Source organism: Orbicella faveolata, unplaced genomic scaffold (genome assembly GCF_042242905.1).
Source record: "Orbicella faveolata isolate gen_17 unplaced genomic scaffold, um_ofav_v1 contig_14, whole genome shotgun sequence".
NCBI classification, from domain to species: domain Eukaryota; kingdom Metazoa; phylum Cnidaria; class Anthozoa; order Scleractinia; family Merulinidae; genus Orbicella; species Orbicella faveolata.
In genome coordinates this window covers 20,120,366-20,135,867 of record NW_028301541.1, presented here as the reverse complement: position 1 = coordinate 20,135,867, position 15,502 = coordinate 20,120,366, and the positions used below count along the sequence as shown (strand labels likewise).

Genomic DNA, 15,502 nt, shown 5'->3' with positions numbered 1-15,502 from the left:
GTAAGGGGGAAATACATACAGCAGACATTATTATAACTGAATCGTGTTTTATCGAGTGCTAACCTTAAACAGGCTAACTGGAGAAAATATTCTGGCTAACCCTAGGGCGGATACAGAGAAGGGGTTTCGAGATACGAACTGCCAAAATGCGGTCCCCTCTAGGGGGACCGGTGGTCCTTGAATTGGAAATGGGATTTCTGTTATTGTGAGGCCAAGTTAGCATGTTATGTTTTATTTCTTTTTTTTTTAATCTAGGGGGTTCGACCGAACCTGCCAAAGCCGCCTAGATTCTTCCCAGCTAACCCGAGTGACATTCAGTCTAACCCTAGAACTATTCAGGCTAAACTCTGACTTCTTTTAGCCTGAATAAGGTTGGTCTGTTTACTGTTAACACACAGTAACACTTAAAAAGTCTACAGTCTGCATTTTAACACCTGGCCTGCAGTCAAAAGTCTGCGTCTTACACTGACCCCATTGGAAAGTATGCCTTTTTGCAAAAAGCACCATTGTGAGAAAACACATGAAAACTGCACCATCCCTCCTCCCAATAGAAAGTTTAAGTCTTGTTCCAAGCAAATACCGTATGCCATCTCTCCTAGATACTTTTAAGGAGAAGGTTCAGTAGCCTACACTGCAACAAAATTCTACTGTTTCATATTGTGTTCCAGATAAATTCCATACCCTTGCAGACCCTGCCACCAAATTTTGTTTACTTCCTCCCCCAACTTCCAACCATCCTAAGGGGTCACCATCTTATTGTGGAGGGATGGTTTTTGTATCCATGACCCTATGAGCTATGTCAGCTGGAGTCTTGTACTTCTGGTAGGTTGAAGGATAGGGACCAGACAAATTGTGATCACCTGGCTTTCCAGGTTGGGTGTTGGGCTGAGGGCTGATAACCCGCTACTGTAGAAAATAAGACTAGCAGATAACAGAAGATATTCAAATCTCTATTAACATCAGTGAAGCAACAAAGGCTCATATCATAACAAATGCATTTGGAGCAAACCATCCTCTGAACACCCCACTGAAAATGCCAGTTCACCTTCATACTTTCCTTTTCAAAATTTTAGGTTTTGAATTCTCTCTCCCCGCCCACCACTCCTCAGAATTTCCATTGACCTCCCTTGAGGTGGATATGGTTATCTTCTGGCACCACAATTCACTTTTTGGTAAATTATTCAGATCAGGCAATGATGTCAGCAAAATGTTTATCTGATTAAAATGCAACTTAGAGATTTGCAATTCCAAAATAACTACATGTAAAAACTACTGTTAAGTTAACCTCTCCCATTCCCAAACAAAAAGACCAACCAAGCGTGACTAGAATTGTTTCATTAAAAATGCCCCCCAAATATAGAAAACTAAACTGAAATAAAAATAAAATCCAACACAAACACACAAGCAATGAGCATCATTAAAAAACTGGATCATTGGATAATGCAATTTGAGAGTTTTCATTGTTTTAACTATCAGGGGTTATGAGCCATTATACCATGCTCTACAAATATGGAAAGCGTATGCATGATTTTTTGAGCATTTTTATTGTTATTTAAGTCTAGTTTTCTATATTTTGAGGGCCTTTTTAATAAAACAATTATTCCACTCATGCTTGTTGGATATGAGAAGATTAAAGCCAACTCTGCGCTACGCGCCTTGTTGGCTATCTATTATCTCATATCCAACACGTTCTCGTGGAATAGTTGATAATTATTCACTCTCTCACGAGTGAATGATACGTGATCCAAACAATAACAAAATGGCCGGCAAAAACTTATGTTCCGCCAGTGTTTCTGAAACGGAAATCCTCAGAATACAAGAAGATACTGTACCAGAAAATACAAAAAAGTCTTCAAAGTTTCGAATTTTCAATTTTCATTTCAAGTGAAAATGAAAACTTTGATTGAACAATGAAATTGTTTTGCAAACAGACTTTTCATTTAGATTGCTGATCTGAACAGTGTTAAAAGACCATTTTGCCAGATTGTGATCAACGAGGATTTTATCGCAGGTTAACTAGACCTGTCATGTTAGAAGATTCTGTAAAGAATTGTGCACATCTTCATGCCACTTGCATGTTTTCCACGCATGAATTGAGAGGTCAATTAAATTATCTTTTAATGGTTTCTTTTTCATCTGTTGTTGAGGTCGCTTTGTACATATACTAAAAACTTGTCAATCTCAGTAAATACAGGGTTCGTACCCTTTTTCAGAAACAAATTTCCAGGACTTTTCCAGGACTCAGATTGGTTTTTCCAGGACTCTAAAATTCACATTAACCCTTTCACTCCCAAGATCTTAATGTTAATTCTCCTTACTGTCTGCCATACATTTCATTTTTTTTTTTTTCCTTGAGTTTAACAGATTTCCAGAACTTTCCAGGATCAGTAGCCCTTTTCCAGGACTTTCCAGTCCTGGAAAATGCCACAATAAAATTCCAGGACTTTCCAGGTTTTCCAGGACCCGTACAAACCCTGTAAATAACAGCCACTATTCACCTTGATTGCAAAGAATAAATTATTGTTAAATATCGCATAAACTTCCACACCAAAATATTATGATCTACAAATTTTTAAGAAGTCAAATCCCAACCAAGTTGTTTACCAAGCTATAATTTTTCTGTCTTCAAACATTTTTCTTTATTAATTACTGGGGAATCCTGAAACACTTGTTCCATGCATTTGGTTCCATAATTATCCCTTTTATTATTCCTTAATCTTTTTATGAAAGGGACATATCATTTAGTATCCTCTCCAAGGAAGATGGCATTCATTTCATCCAGGAAAAAAACTTCTTCACGTTGATGTACATGGCCACGTCACACTGTCCCCAGCCAGAGAATCAAGTCATCGAAAGAGAGGAGGAGAGCTGTGAAAATCTGAGGTCTAACTGTGTAAAAAAAGAGGAAAAAATGTAAAATTAAATTAAGCTATACTTTGGCTTCATCCTTTGAATACTTATTACATTGCAAGAAGAAATGTCATTAACTTAGTATCTGCACTGTTCATACATTATACAATACTGCGTAGAACATTGAAGACTACGCAACTTCTTTCAACCTATATTGTGAATACCTCAGTCATTTTGCTAGCTTTGTAACTGGGAAATTTAAATCATGTAGTACAACATAATCATGAAGTACAACAAAAGGATTGTTACTTCTTGAGGTTTCACTCAATAAAAAATAAACAAATAAAAACATTTCATTAACCTCATCATCATCAGACTAATTAAACCCAAAAAAGTCTGCCTTCAGGTCAAAAAATAATTTTACAAGATAACTTTTAAAAACTCTTTCAAAACAACGCAATTAGTCCATTCAATAACAACAAACCTTAGTGTACATCTGTCATATCAGATTCTTGCACCGCTGCAAGAACTTTTCAGTTGTAGACAACAAAAGCCAGAGGATATATCCAAACGTAGAAAGAAATGTGTCACCTTGAATAGTATGCTGATATCCGGACTGGACATAAGTTGGCTACGCTTTTAAAACGTTCATTGTATGTAAGATTTATATCCTGAAATCTACAAAATTAAGCTCATTTGTAGTACAGTGTCAACGGTTTTCGTCACTTATTTATATGAAAATGGCAGAAAAAAAACCTAACGGGTCTCTTCCCAGAGGCAAGTCAAGATATGATGGGTAATTCAAATGATAGCGAACAAAATCTTCAACTTTTCAAATGTAGACTCATCGAGCCAAAAAGTTTCCGAAGTCACACGAACTAGAAAATGTTGCCAATTGCAAAAATCAACCATTTACGGAAGGAAAGGAAGGAAAAATTAGCTTACCTTTCAACATAGCTTTCCATTATGCTGTGTTCATTGTGTTAAGTCATCTGTACTCCAATATCTGCAGCAGAAGAGTATTGTAAATAAGCTAAGAAGGTGCTTCCGCTTGGCACAAAATGAACACGACACCAACGGACAAAATAAATCACAACACAAAGAACAACTGGTGAAAAAGAGAATGATATCAAACATCGGCCATGTTAGTGTAATATGGCGGCCATCTTGAAGCAACGTCTAACACCTCAGGTGCAATAAGGTTTCTCTTAGTACCTTGTTACTTTTGTCTTTAAATCAAGACAGTGTCCTCTCACCTGGAACTTCATCTCTCGATATTAGAATCCCATCTTTTTCACCAGTTAAAAAGAACATCATATAAATTAACAGCCATCTTAATCTAATATGGCTGCCATTTTAAAACAAAGTGCAACTTTCCTGGTCTAAAGCCTCTTATTTAGTAGCTTGGTAGTTTTTCTGTGGATATCAAGATACAAAACTGTTATAAAAACCCTTAGCCTTCTTTTTGGCGGCATTTTGTTTCTTGTTATCGAGGCAGCGGGCACCCGCACTGACTCAGCCCTTAGATTAGCTCGGAGCGACCTGTTTAACCCTGATAACGGAGACAGGAAAGAAGCCGACAATCTATTGTTCCTTTTCACGGATGGAAAACCCTACGGACATAATACCGCCAATAAAGAACTTTTCCAACGACTATCGCAAAATTTGGAGGTAAGTGAACGTTCTTTAATAACATAACATGACTTATCTTTGAAATGACTTAAAGATTTTGTAACAAGTTCTCCGTCTCCGATTATGGCTCCTGATACACCTAGAGGAGATTATTCCGGGCTCGTAAATGTTTCCGGATTCATCAAGTTTACGGTATTCGGATTAGTAGGCGTTTGCAGTGAAAGGATATTCGAATTCCCAACCGTTTACACACGACGATAACTCCTAGCGCGGGGAAATGGCGTGTAAAAATTGTCTGTTGTCGATGAATATAAAGAGCGCTCGCCGATGTGTGTTTTGTACAGTCAGTAAAACATGACAAATTGGACTCCCGCACTTTCGTGTGAAAACTTACATCGAACTCAGATAATACCTCTAGTTTTTAAATATGTTTAAGGTTGATAAATGTTTGAGAACATATTAAAAGCCTCGCTGAAAATATGTGAACACAGCAGAAATAATCGGCAAACTTACGATGACGATTTCTTTAATCAACTCGAACAACGATTTCAATTTTGTTGGCTTAGTTATGAAAACTCCTTGTCTATCTTATTTTCGCAGTGTAAAATTTCACTGTGTTAAAGAAACACACATGATGTTAGTAGCTTTTTGGCGTTGGTAAAAATTGTTGCAGCATCTCAGTACAAAAGACAAAGAAAGAAATCTTTGTCAAGATTTGTTGCCAATTGAAAACACCGACTCGGACTTGAAAGTGCACACGCTGCACTATGCAAATGAGCAGCTCAAAAACTTTTGCAAACTCGCCAAACAAACAGAAACAATAAGAAACTATCAAAAACAGGTTCTGGTTAAGATTAAGCATTGTTTGAGAAACTCTCAAATTAGCTCGATACCAGAGTAAAGAGTTTTCTTTCATAATTTTTCTTTACAGAACAAACGCAAAAGCTTTCGCGTTCAACTAGCTCAAGCAGATATTATTCATTCATAGCGCGAAATTGAGGTCTTGTTTTCGACCCTGAAAAACTCACCTTTTCCATCAGCTCAGAGTATAAAGCTATATGTAAGAGCCCTGGATCTTATTCATTGCCTTATTCCCTGCCATCGCTGTGAAAAATCTGCAAGAGAATCTCGCAACTCTCACCATTTGATCACGGAACGTGACAACATCCTCGCGAGAACCCCCGACATGTGCGTGGATCCGCGCGGATATATGTCGTCATGGTGGCGCAATTTGTTCTAAAAATAGAAAAATTGTCCCATATGATAGGTGATTTACGGTCTCCGTCCCCGATTATGGCTCCTGGGCGTATACATCTTGGATTTGTTGTGATTGATTCGTACAATTGGTAAAGCTCAACAAGACCCGAGTTGTTTTCTGGAATGAATTCGAGTGTCGTTTATTTGATTCAGAGTAACGCTCAGGATTTGTTCGCCATCCGTTCGACGAATTATTTCGGTAAGTTGGTTGTCAAGACTTATTTCTGTTAAAAACATTAGTTCTTTGTAGCCTTTCAATATAATATGAAAACGAAAGAGGCTTACACTGATCCGGTAATTATGCATTTAGTTACGCGTGATTTGTGAACCAACGACTTTTGCAGGTATAATTGTTGCCTTTTTTCGAGATTTTAGCGTCATTAAAGCTCGTAAACTACACCAAACAAGAAGATCTGTTAGATCTTATAACCGCGCTTTTAAAATTTAACTGTTTTCTTAGTACTACAGTCGCAACGCAGTGCATATTCCAAAGCAATCTCTGATGATTCATTGATTACTGTAGACATCACAGCACTTGATCAACACAAACTCTATTATCGCACCATCAGTCGTAGCCGTTGTGACATCTCCGATGACGTAATAGTCTTAATCTGGAACTTTCTTCGGGATATGTACGGGCATGCAGATACGAACACTATTACAAACCGCTTTCTTTCTTTAAAGTCACGATTAAATTTAATTGTTTTTTTCCCTTGAGTTAAGGGTTAGCAAAGAAGTCACACAAGTCACATAATTCAAGAATTGCGTTATCTACGGCTATCTTTAGTACGGTGGTTATTTCCCTATCAATGACGTAATCTTTGCACGTTCTGACAAGTTCTTTGCTTGGCTTGCAAATATTTAATTTTCCTTCCGATCTATGAACTCGCTGCGATGAAACAGCCAAAGGATTTACTTCATTTGCCTAAAACCGCAAGAAATACTGGGAAAATTACAAATAAATTAATGACCGTCGCTTCTGCCGAAATAAACTTGCAAAGTAAACACGATCTTATTTGTCACGTAGCGAAAGTGAAAGCTGCAACGTCAGCGCATTCCATGGCTGACGTAATACCTTTTTTCAGCGTATTTATTATTCCCTTTAAATCCAACGCTTTGATAGAAAAAAAAAAGAAAATATATTTTACCCACAAAAAAGAAAACAATATCCGTAAAATTGTCCGTGTATTTATGTTTTAACAGCTTCTGGCGGAAAAACATCACACGTTGCGTGACTCAAAGTTTGGCCGAGCGGAGGTCTGCGTCTGGTCACCGACAAAAAAAAAAATAATAAACCACGGGTAAACCTAGAACCGCGCTCGGCCCATGGCCGCGCGGTTAACTAGATATAAAACCTGCCCATTCGATGCACTTGCGGCTGGAGGACTGAGAACTAACCACAGCGACCGTGAACCAGGAGGACCTAGAATCTAGTCTGTCACGATATGTCACACACGGCATTTTGATGCATCAAAATGGCGGGTTCTGTATGTTTTGCGAAACGTCACACATGATTTAGCCTTTGCATTTTTACGTGAAACGTGGTTGCTTGCTTTTTTCTGTGAACGTGAAGCTGTTTTTCGAATTTTTCGTGATGCGTGAAAAGGCCAATTACTTATGGGTGAAATTGTTTTCAGAAGAGGTATAGGGGACCCTCTTGTTTCTGTTTAGTATATACTCGTTGTAAAGATTTCAAAAAAAAGATAGAAATAAAACAGTTCAATTTGCTATCAAAATGAATTATCTTATTACGATAAAATATATGTAACACTACATGTCTGTAAGCTACATTTCAACCCATTTCGTACATATACCACCCCTAGACATTTTTTCATTAAAATTATACAGTAAAACATTTTTTTGTTGAGGTTTGTTGCATGGAAACATCGATAGACCTCTTTGGAATCTCTGGTAATTGTTCCATCGTGAGTTTTACTGATGGCTTTTTTTATTGTGACCTGTGACCTGTGACCTGTGACCTGTGACCTTTAAAAGAAACCTGCCTCACCTCTTATACTAGAAGTATCCCAAATAAATATTACAAAATTCAATCGACTCCTGTTTACTAACTTAATTCACTCGTTGGCACTTACAGATAGGTACAACTAGTATTTAAATATCGTTGAAACTTTAGTTAAAACAATTAACGAGAAATATTCTTCGTAGTTGTGAAACAACTTGATCAGACGCATTGTTTGAAGCTGTACATTCTAATGAATGTTAACTAATTCTTCTCTGATTGAAATTTGTGACTCGACGAGAGCAGGCAAATTTATTGTTAATTGTATGTCAAATGCAAATTAATACAGGCGCGTTCCCGATTTTCTTTGTCATATAATAAATGAGTAGCTTTCTCAAAGCTCAAGCAATGAAAGATTTACAGTAAAAATTCATCGGAAATTATTTACAAATTGCACTCTTGTAAGTGTTTGTTTAGCAGTTTACCCAAGCCCCTGATTTACTTGCGAAAACCCGCCCGTGAGTCTCGCTTTGATTTTCTTGGGCGTGCAGTCAAACCTCTATTACGCGCTTAATAGAGGTTGACCGTTTAAAAGAGGTGTTCAAAATTTGGCGCTATATGGGCCAAAAATTGAACAAGAAAACAAAATTAAGCACCCAATCTGCATTTAACCGTTCACAGAGATAAATTACGATAAAATCAGCCAATTGGGATGTCCAAACTTTTAATACTTCCCCCCTCCCCCCTTTGAATTGCTGCATCTTTCCGGTGCACAGCATTTTACAGACCACACGAGCAGTATGTCCTTTGCATCTCTGTATCTATCGTTTCTGACCTGCCAGCGTCTTGCACAGGTTGCATAAACATATAGATAACACAGGCATAATATTTAAATATTAATGATACTTCGAAAACGCAAGAGTTTGTACGGAATTTAGAATCCATTGAGAAGTTCTGCCAGTGAATAGCGCTGAAATGGCGTTTTAAAGTACATATAACAGCAATATCTGGAGCAACTTTCTATCGCTACGTTGGGTTTTTAAGTAATTGCAAATTTTGGTCAATCTTATCATGAATTACATAGAAGCGAGGAAACAGCACGACGTTTCAGTAGTTTATCAGTGCTCGAGGCTTAGCACAAAAACGGCTTTCCCCACCATTCTAGCCACTTCGTCACTATAGTTCAATGAGTTAACGTTTCTGTAAAATGAAACTGTACATACCTTGTTTCCTTACGGAATTAGAAGCTCCACGAAATCAAATACAAATTTGAAATTGCCATAAATACGAACCATAAATGACCATAAATGTGTGACTGACTACTTAAAAATTGTTCGCACTGGGTACCAGAGTTTAAATTTCAAATGGGAAGGGCATGTTATGTGTTGTATGGACAATCCCGCCATGTGGCTACACTTACCTGTAAAGAGTCAGGTGGCTTAACGCAAAAGTTAGGCTGGATCGTGACAAGAGTGATAAAAGCATGACATTTGGCACACAGCTTGCTTATACCCTACCAAATGATATTAGAAGGGGTGCCTATGTCAATCTGCTCACGCTCCCGTTTTAGGAAGATTTTAGTTTTTGACTAAAATCAAGATATGTGATACCTGTGGTGTAAATCTATTTTATTACCAAATGCAAAGAAATGCTTACAAAACAAGCATTTTTTAGTTTTTATATGTACGTTTTGTTTTCTGATTCGTTTCCGATGCACTTGTGGCAAAGAAACATCTCGTAGCACAGATAAGACTCGAGCCTATGCCTCGCTCGTTCATCCAAGATGGCGGCCTCCTTGTTGCCCTGCTGTATCTGATGTGAAGTTTATATGAAATAATTCATATATGAACTGCGGTTGTAGATGAAAGTGAAGAATGATCATGGCAGTTAATTTTCCAATTTAAGCAACTGGAAAGAAGAAGCCTGAAAAAATCAAGGCTTCAACGGGATTCGAACCCGTGACCTCCGCGATACCGGTGCGATGCTCTACCAACTGAGCTATGAAGCCACACATTGGGAGCGAGGTCAATTAATTGAGTTCATATCTTCCCGTAAGGAGTGAAATGATGTGAAGTTTATATGAAATAATTCATATATGAACTGCGGTTGTAGATGAAAGTGAAGAGTGATCATCGCAGTTAATTTTCCAATTTAAGCAACTGGAAAGAAGAAGCCTGAAAAAATCAGGGCTTCAACGGGATTCGAACCCGTGACCTCCGCGATACCGGTGCGATGCTCACTTTCATCTGCTGTATCTGTAAGTATCTGAAGAAAGTGTCAAAAATTCTTTGCAAAAGAACTTAAATGTGCTAAAATTATGTAAGGAGGGTAGAAATAATATATTTTGGTTATCTATTAGAATAGTTTTAAGCGAGTTTAAGTGAAAACGTTTGTTTTACAAGGCTCCTGTTTGAATTGGCAGGACCAGTTCATCATGAAAGTAGTTTCTGTTAGAACTATACAGAAGAAATCTTTTATTTTTTTATGTCTTTGGACATGATTTAATCCATTTTATTGTTTTATAACAGTGATTGGTTGTTGCAATCTAGAGAGCAGATCATTCTGGTTCTTATCATTTATCTCAGTCTGCAGATACAACAAATAGTTAATTGTAAGAATTATAGGGAGAAAAACGGTAATTTTAATGAAAGTAATAAGGTTTCTTCACTGCATAGTTGACTGTAAATTGCATTTTATTCTTCTAGGGGCTTTAATTTCAATGTCACTTGATTGGAAAAAGTGCATCATTTGTCAAGAGGCTACGAGAGAAGCATTAAAGTGTCCTCTAAACAGTAATGGACCAACTGAAGCTAACCGGCAAACGCATTTAGCTTACCTTCAAAATGTCAACAGCTTTCGGGAAGCAGACGGTTTACCCATGGAGCTTAAATTTGGCGATGATGTTGATGTAGATTGCCTTTGTCGTAATCACGGTTCTTGGCACAAGTCCTGTCACCTGAAGTTCAGTCTTTCAAAGCTAAAGAAAGCTCAAGAGCGTGCCGGCCGAAAACGAAGCGACGGCAGCAGAGCAGATGAGGAGGAAAGACCCGCACCGAAATGCAGGAAACGCCAATCTGTCTCTGAAGAGCGATCGCAATGTTTATCCTGTTTAGGAGGAGACGACGGCGACAAGCTTCACTGTTTTTCGGTGCTGGAAACTGATCGGAGTATCCGTCAAATGGCCCTTGAACTTGAAGATTTTGAATTGTCAGGTCGTCTGTCAGAGGGATTGACTGCAAAGTCTTGGATGGCGCAGTAATAGTCCACTGTCTGCCGACTGTCGAAGCTTCCACAGCAGCTCCATCAAAGCAAATGTGTGGATGTGGTGTGGGACACATACGTTCCTGATAGCCTAAAGGACGCAACAAGGGAGAAAAGAGGCCAAGGGGTCAGAAGGAAAGTAGCAGGCCAAACGAAGCTTCCAAAGAACTGGATGATGTTTCTGCGAGACCCTTACAACAAGTCTGAGCTGTTTTCCTTTCTGACGTCGAAGGTAGCGCAATTCCAATGGCCCCTTGACAGAACATTATACATTACATCCGGCTAGTAAAGCTGTAAAATGTATAGATTCTTTGAATAATTGTTCCTATGCTGTTTAATCTATAATCCTCTGTGATTTAATTGTGTCGTAGGAACATCTGTGGTTTCCTATGGATCTGAACATGCAATGGGTCAGTACAACCACGAAGAGGCCGATACTCGCATCGTTGTCCACGTACGCCACGCTTTGGAGGGAGGTGCAGAATCTGTCCTTGTCAGAACTGTTGACACCGACGTTGTCGTGATCTTGGTTGGAAAGATTCATGATCTTCTAGTCTACAACCAACTTTCTAAAGTATAGGTTGCGTTTGGCATGGGGCGCCACTTTTCGGTTATTAACATCAACGGAATCTGCTCTTCCCTTGGAGAGCCTAAGTTGCGAGCCCTACCAGTCTTCCACGCTTTCACTGGGTGTGACTGTACTTCGCAGTTCTGTGGTATCGGAAAAAAGTCAGCTGGCCGAGTATGGGAATTAAATAGTGAAGTAACACCTGCCTTGGAGGACATTGCGACTCATCCCTTCCAGAAGATGACTGTTTCCTCAGAGAATTTCCAGAAGCTAGAGTGATTTACGATCATAATGTATGACGAATCAAGTCCCCTAGACTTGGTGAACGACACACGACTGATGCTGTTCTCAAAGCGAAACAGAGACTTGAACAATATTCCTCCAACACAGGTAGATATTCGGGAAAAATAATGTGGTGACGACGTTTTAATTTGGTATAAATAAATTATACTTGCAAAATTCATAAGAAGGAAGTTAAGACCTCATTATCAATACCTTTTTCTCTCCAAACACTTTTAATTTCAGGATGCACTTCTGCAGCACGCGCAAAGGGCCGTATAACAGGCAGGAGTTTGGACATCATCAGAGCACGCGATGCAGGATGTTCCTTCTCCCGCAGAATTCTCATGGGTTAAAGGAGAGAAAAACCAGTGGCAACCAGTTTGGATGACCATCCCCAAAGTATCCACTGTGTGTAGAGAGCTCATCAAGTGCAGCTGCAAAGGCTGCTTCTCACGCTGCCAATGTGCCAGAAATGTTGAAGTGTATGCTGTTGTGTAAATGTGACTGCCCAGAAAGTCAATCTTAGAGTGAGGGAAATTTGTAAGGGCTTTCGCAACGAGCAAAAGCATTCATAATATGATCAGATTTCAAGTGAGAAAAGATGCGGTCAATTTGCGCGCATTTTTTTCTGCTTTGCCACTACAATTTCTTTGCCTGTGTTATCGGCCGAGCGAAGACTGGGTACTTATACTATGATGTGGCTTTATAAACGCTATTTTAAATGCAGTCTTTAATAAAATAGCAAAGTACATAACCAAGTGATAAAATTAAGATAAAAATGCAAAATTCGTTTTAAAGAGTGGTAAAATAACTCTGTTGAAAATCGTACCACAGGTATCCCATATCTTGATTTTGGTCAAAAACTAAAATCTCATTAAAACGGGAGCGTGAGCAGATTGACATGGGCACCCCTTCTAATATCCTTTGGTAGGGTATAAGCAAGCTGTGTGCCAAATTTCATGCTTTTATCACTTTTGTCACGATCAGGTCATTAAGCCACCTGAGTAGTATTGCTAAAGGTGCGTTCCTTTGGGAAGTTAGTGATCCAAGATTACTCGAATGATGGTGCATCAAGGGAGCCGATGAATCCTATCTCAGAGTTGATTCATCGGTTCCATTTGATGCGTCATGATCTGAGTGATCTTAGATCACTGATCCTGATCCAGATCATCCCAAAGGAACGCACCCAAAAAGTCAGATTTTCATTAAAGTACCGCAGAACTGCGCATACCGGCCGAATGATTAAATATGAAGTATTAAACAACACTGACGTTTGAGCTTTAAGCGTGACCAACAAAATTACCTGGGGTAAAGGCAACCTCATTTCCAACTGTCAAGTTTCTGATCGTCCTATCAAGCACTTCATGTATCTAATTTTTTAAATTTTTTTGCTGGCGCATAGTAATCAAGATATATGAGTGATGCCACAAGACTCTTTAGAAAATAACCTAACGAAAATACGCGTGCTGATTGGTTTAAAAGCGTCTTTCTATACCTCGTTATAGTGCACCACTAAATTTTCTCCAATTCTTATTGATTTCAATTGATCACGTGACAAGATAGTTATCATCGGGGGGAGACACTATCTGCCCAAAGTGCTCGTAGGTGATAATGTTTCTGTAAACAAGAGGCTTATAGGAACAATAATTGAAAGGCGCCATGTGTCTGTTTTCAAATGTTACATTTGGCTTTCAAGCCTTTCAGCTATAAATAATACAATATGATTTTTGAACTGGCGCGCGGAAGAAAATTTAGTGGCGAACAATAACGACAATACGGTGTTTACGTCTCAAACCTATCAGGCTGATAGTTGCCCCTTGGAAATGTGATGTTATTAAAACTAGGGCTGATAGTTCGTCGGCAGAAACGTGATTGTTTAAATAGGAACACAGAACTAACACGAACTGTTGACGTAATGATGGCGCAAGCAGAGAGAATTTACGTTTTGATGATCAATTACACCCGCTTTCAGTGCTACATGCATAGGCGACATCTTTCGACATGCTATGTAACCTGGCCTACATCAAATATGTAAGCATAACGGACTCCTTTACGGTCGAACTCGACTTTAAGTCAGGAGAGATCGATTTATATATCTGACATCAGAATAAGGCTAGGAGTATGTGAGGGATAAATCGGCTGTTTTGAATGTTTCATTATTTTTAGAATATACTAGGGCCATGGATTACCTGTAAACTAGCTGATTAGCTAAGCGTAAAGCCCACGTTAAATAAAGTGTCGTATCGTATTGTATCGTATCGAATATTGTAAAAGCTGTAAAAGCGGTATTCCGGAAGTCACCAATGAGAGCCGATCGATTACACTCGGGAAACATGCCAAGTCCATTATCTTCTTCAGTCATTCGAGGTCAGTAATTATCATTTATTTTTCAAAATGATAAGCACCCAGTGGGTAGTAGACTTTCCAAAAAGTCCTTCCCTGGCCTGTTTAATAGCAACTGACTGTTGGAAATTTGGGAATACTCGAAAAAGCTGTGGAAACTATTTGAAACAAATGTCTCAAGAGCTTCTTTTCGCCAAATTTGTTCCCTAAATTGACAGGACATGCTTAACTAGTTATTGATTTAAAGTTTGTCGATTTAAAGTTAAGTTTCGACAGGAAAACGGATTTTGCGTTTTAAATGTATGTTCGTGACATGGCCTAAATCATTTAGTTATACCTGCCTGCAAAAGGAACACTTCCTAACTTTTTGCATCATTACATAGCTCGAACATTACGCACTATAGAAAAGTGGAAATTTGTTATTGGCCCCTTCCATTGATGCCAAAGCAAAAAAATATGCTAACAATTAATCGCCAAGAAACGAAATCATTTACACACCGTTATTCTTCAAGGGCAATACAGTAATATACTAGACATACTTTCTGAAACACCAGCCCTAAGCCCGCATTTATAAACGGTTCCAACTTGTAAAAATTGTGCAAGGCGCCGAGTTGCAGTGGTGCTATTCTTGGGAGCAATAGGTCTAAACTGAGGAAGATTTTTGTCGTGATTTCGACCGCCCTCAACGAAAACGCACGTCCGACCACTTCCCACAATTTCGCGGTTCAAGCTAGTCTTTTTCGCCTGCTGACTCGAAGAAGGTGATTCTCTAATCTGTTGCGAGCCACGGACTCTTCACACGAGACCTTCCGATAGTCAATTCCTGTGAAGAAAGTGATGCCAGCGACAAAGAACGGAATTCCATAACATTCTTCACCTTTCCGTAGCATGATTCGCACAGTTTCATTGGTAAACCATCGCCAAAGTTAATTTTTTACCCAGTTAAAAACTTACGCACTTTTAAAATTTCCGGCTCTTTGCTGCTCTTCTCGCCGAAAATATCAACCGGGGTTTCCAGCAAAAACCGTTTTGTCCCAACAGCAACAAGTGTTGAGCCGTGAGTCAAACACTATTTTTTGGGAGAATTTTCTTCAAAATCCTCCATTTTTAAACACGGCTGGTCACGTCACCTCTACTAACTATGGTCACATGCACAGCTGTTTCATATAATTTCGCGCCAGCAATCCCTTATCCGAGCGAACATTATGACTTCCGTTCAAGATTTCTGTGTTTTCAAAAAGCCAATCAAAAAATAGGTACAATGCGTACCTTGTGAGCTTATGCTTAGTTTTAATAGCTTATTTTTAAAGGTCAGTATCTGGGAGTTTAGTTGCTATAAGTGAGAAGGC

At 38.8% G+C, this 15,502-nt stretch overlaps 2 long non-coding RNA genes across 2 annotated transcripts; one reads left to right on the top strand and one right to left on the bottom strand.

Moving 5' to 3' along the window:
• Nucleotides 1-2,740: 2,740 nt before the first annotated feature.
• Nucleotides 2,741-3,900, bottom strand: LOC149114425 (uncharacterized). Its single transcript, XR_016206469.1, has 2 exons — nt 3,796-3,900; nt 2,741-2,889 (listed from the first exon to the last, which is right to left on the bottom strand). It is a non-coding gene; the product is annotated as an uncharacterized LOC149114425 (long non-coding RNA).
• A 6,440-nt stretch (nt 3,901-10,340) lies between these two features.
• On the top strand, nt 10,341-14,068 carry LOC149114424 (uncharacterized). Its single transcript, XR_016206471.1, has 2 exons — nt 10,341-11,918; nt 12,054-14,068. It is a non-coding gene; the product is annotated as an uncharacterized LOC149114424 (long non-coding RNA).
• Nucleotides 14,069-15,502: the final 1,434 nt, after the last annotated feature.